The sequence below is a fragment of the Rhea americana genome, unplaced genomic scaffold, assembly GCF_003343005.1.
Source record: "Rhea americana isolate MKP2758 unplaced genomic scaffold, rheAme1 scaffold_151, whole genome shotgun sequence".
Taxonomy (NCBI): domain Eukaryota; kingdom Metazoa; phylum Chordata; class Aves; order Rheiformes; family Rheidae; genus Rhea; species Rhea americana.
This window is the reverse complement of record NW_028185606.1, coordinates 1,995,827-2,000,385: the sequence shown is the minus strand read 5'-3', so window position 1 is coordinate 2,000,385 and position 4,559 is coordinate 1,995,827.

The window sequence follows — 4,559 nt, the reverse complement described above, 5'->3', positions numbered from 1 at the left end:
TGGGTGGGAGCAGGTCGTGGTGGGGAAGGCCGGCTCTCTGCCTCTGACAGCTCAGCCCTGTTGCTGACTCAGGCTGGGAAAAAAAAAGGCATTTTCAAAAAAGAACAGCGCATGCGGGGATTGGAGCCTGCCGTGGCTTTGGGATGACAGTGAAGTCCAAACTAAGGAAGTCGAGAGCTTTGTCAGCCGTATCACCCCACCACAGAGCTGCTGGCTGTAAACGTGACTGTTCTGCAGCTACCGCCTGGAAGCCATGCTGCTTCCACCCTCGAGGACTGCGAGGCACGGGGAGTGTGGAGGGCAGATCGGCCTGAGGCGTTCCTCTTCGCAAACTCTCCCACCTCCTCCCGGTCAGGTCTCACCTTAGCAGCAGCCAGTGTGACCCCTGTTCCAAGCATTGTTGGCCATGGTGGTCCCAGAGACATCGGTAAGAAACTTGACGTGGTCTTTGGAAGCAGGAGGTTTGGGGGCCTGCTGACTGTCCAGCGTATTGTAGTCTTGTTCTTTAATTTTTATTATATTATGTCATTGAATGTAAAATGTTATGGTAGCTAAACAAAAGATAAGTCACTGTGAGGGATTACTTGCTGTCACATGTCACAGTGGGAACGGGTGCTGTTATGAAGTTGTTCTTTTGTGTCATGCTTCCCTTGGGACTGGGGCTGATTTTGCCGCAGCATGCGCAGACGTGCTGTTTCTCCAGGTCTTTGGCAATGCTGGGTAATGGCTGGTCAGCTGAAGGAGCTGTCTGGGGAAGGGTACAGCGGAAGAGTGGGCCCCTGGTGGTGGGCCACACAGCACCAGTGTGGCCTTCTAGCTCTGCGGCTGTGCGCGCACATGCACATCGGAGTCTTGCAGAGTAGCAGAGATGAACCAGCACAGAGGGGTGAGTGCCTTTGGCCTGCTGTAGTTTCTGTAATCTAATACTGTGTTTCTGTAATCAAGTGTTGTCTCTATGGAAAGCTTTTACAGCTACACTGTGTTCATATACGTTACTGTCATTGCTCATCGCTTCCACCCTCATGCACCTTTTGTTTTGGGGTAGCTCCATCTCTGTGTCCATGAGAGAGGCCCCTGTGTCAACCTGAGCTGTGTTTCTCCAACTCTCCCTTCTTCGCATGGCTTCTGTGGTCTCATTGAAGCAGTTCTTGCACAAACATCTCCTTGGCTGAAATTGCCCGGTGATCCTCTTGGTACTCTCTGCTTAGCGGTGGCGGCTAGAGCGAGCAGGGACTGACATATTGGCAGTGAGTGTGGCACCCCACTTCCAAACCCGCTCCTGCTCTGGCTGTGCTGGGGGGTCTGCCTGGCTCGAGGATGTGGCTGCGGGCAGAGCCTCGTGGCTGTGCCTCCCCGGGAGGAGCTCAGTGCCAGCAGCCCGAGCGTCCCTGCTTCTCAGAGCGAGAGGGCAGAGTTTCCTGCCTCTGCTGGGCTTGCTGTAGCTCTTAATGAGGGGGAGTTTTGTCTGAGAAAGGCCTGCGTGATTGGGCTGTTAATAAAGCTGTCACTGTGTCGGCTGTGCAGGAAATAAGTTGTGGATTTTTTTTTTTAAAAAAAAAGGTGTCTGAGTTCCTCTCTCTTTTTTTTTTCCCTCACCTTACTGTAATTCATTCAAATGTTAAAAAGAAAAAAGCCTCTCTGCATCACCTGTCCAGCGTTTCACACTGAAGCAACTGGGCTACCTCTGCTTTACAGCAACTCCAGCAGACCTGCCAAGAGAAGGCGCGTAAGCCGCAGCGCAACAGGTAAATCTGCTGTACAGGGGTGTGAGCCAGTCCGTGTCTCATGGGCCTCAGCTGGCTAACACGCCGCTGTCTGAAAATTATGCTGTCAGCTGGGCTGGTGTGGATGTGCAGGAAGACTTATTTTTAATTTCACTTTGACTTCCTTAAGTAAGTAGAGCAGTAGCAGTTCATTAGAACAACTGTTTTTTTTTTTTTTTTTCTTATTATACGAATTGACGTTGGAAGTGAGGGATGCAGAGTTTGATTGTGGTTTGGGGGCAGAGGAAAATAAGGAAAAAATTAATAAATGAATGCTTCCAATTTCAGAGCAGACAGGGCCTCAATAATTAATCTAGCTGATTGCTGTTTTATCTATACGTACATACATATACACACATGCACACACACATATGTACATATAGATATATATGTGTATGTAGCTATATATACATACATATGTATAGGCGCACATTCATATGCAATAGTCTGTCTCTTTATCTGTGAATGAGCTGGTAGATGGCCAGCGCTTCTACTTGCCATGAAAGATGCTGTTTCTTCCCCTTTTGTGTTTTCAGTTCTTTGGCAGATGTTGCTCGGGCTTTGCCCTACTCGGAATTAACTATATTTTGGAAAAGTAGGTGCCAGTTAGCAAACTTCTGATGTTTTTCCACTTTCTATGCATGTATTTTTCTTGACTCATCTGATGGGCTTTGGCACAGAGTGTAGGAAGGGACTGAGACTGCTGCTCACCACGTGAGTGGAGGGGCGCTTGCTCCACCACCCTGCCTCGTTGGGGCAGTGCCGGTGAGCAAGGGGTGTCCTTGCCGAGTGGCTTGCGGGATTAGCACCCACAGCCCAGCAGAACATGACAGGTAATTAATTATAAGAAATTTCCAGACACCTTAATGAGCCAAGGAGGGCTTTTTTGGATTTTTTTTTTTTTTTTAATTATGTTTTGCTTTGCTGTAGTGCATCTGTGCTAAGCTCCAGGGTGTTCCTGTGTATCCCAGGCCCCAGTGGATGAAAACACACCAACCAATGCCAGTCAGGGTGAGTCTAGTGACAGATTACTGCAATCTAGAAGCAGGTCTGACACAGAATAGACAGCAAGACAGTTGAAAAAAACAAAAACATCTTGTTCATAAAAAATGTCATGAAGACAGTCCGAAAAATGATTATCTGCAATAAGACTGTTAATCTTTTAAATTTCATACTTAAGTCTTTTGTCAATGTACTTAATCCTTTAATTATTAAAAGGGAGGTGGAGGGGAGAGGTTATGTGAAATTCAGACTTCTCTTGTAACAGGCGAGGCCCCTTAGTGACAGAGGCACCTCCGGGAGTAGTTCTTACAATCCCAGTGTGACTTTGGGCAGTTTTGCTCTCCCTAGGTGTTAGCGAATTGTGTAATGGCAGGTCCTCTGCATGGCGGCGGAGAGGAGACGAGGGACAAGTTGAAAAGGGAATGTACCAAATGGAGCAGCTAAGATGCAAACTTCAAACTTCTGGTACTTTGTGCAGGAAAAAAAAAAAAAAAAAAAAAAAGGTGCAAGGCCGGGAGGAACTATAACATGATGGAGGCAAAAGGGTATAGATGGAAACACTCAAAACAGAAGCTTTTATGTGTTAACTCACCGAAGAAATCATTCAGTGACCCGAAGGAGACTGCTTTCATGAAGAACCAGTTGCAGAATTTGTACATAATCTAGGTAAAAGTTAGTTACCCAGTTACAGGGGAACTCCATTAAGAAATAGCACAAACTATTCCGCAGCAAGTTAACAGGTTGGTGGGTGTGAACGATGCAGTGGGATGGTTTTGTGCTTTGCCAGCATTTACCTTCAGCCCTCACCAATGAGCTCCCTGCATCCCAGCAGCGTGCGACTGGACTGCCCGAAGAGCAGGATTATCTGCTGCCGCTAACCGGGTGATGCAGACGAGACACTGGTTTACTGTGACAGGCCTTCGAGCTACACGGCTGAAGGAACGGACACAGAATGGGCCATCCTAAAACCTTTGGCAAACGAAGAAATGCATTACGGTAATGCTGGCACTATTACTAAACCGCGTAAAACTGCTACTGTATGTGATGCTGAAGGGTTAAACAATGCTGAAGGAAGGGTTTAAGAAATGCTGTGTTTCAGGTTCTGTGAATGTGAGTTACGGGAGCTGGAAGAAGTTGGGAAACATTAAGACACTGAAAGTAAGTAAGTAAGTGCTGAACCTGAAGAGAGTAACAGAGCTCAAATGAAGAGGTACGAGGTGTAAAAAACAAGGTAGTAGTAATAAGGCCTAAGAGAAGAAAACAGACTAGCGTCAGGCAAACATTTGTGAAAAAGTTTGTATTAGTATACTGATTGTATAATGATTACAGGTAAGTAATTAGAAAACCTTTCTGTATATAACATTTTCTGAGGGTGGGTCATCTTAAAAAATCAAGATTGTCTTCCTTTTGGGTTAATACACTATTGCACACTGACAGGTTGTGTATCCATACTTTACAAACGACTGTGTAGGCATCAACGCATGCTTTCACTGAAATACAAAGAGAATGGAACTTCTACTCTGATCTTGTCCTGACTCAGGGCAGATTTTTAAGGTTCAGTTATAAACTCAGCATCTTGACCCTCTCACCTAAACTACATTTTGTGGTTTTAAGCTATTGAGAGTATCGTGCTATTTGTAAGTGGCGATGATAAATCTTAAAATAGTAATGTAAAACACAGTGTGACCCAACATTGTTTTTTGCATCAGAGCTTATCACCGACTGTTAACGTAATCTGACCCCAGCTTTGAAATTTTCTGCTGTAGACCTGATTTAAAAAATGTCCCAGACGTA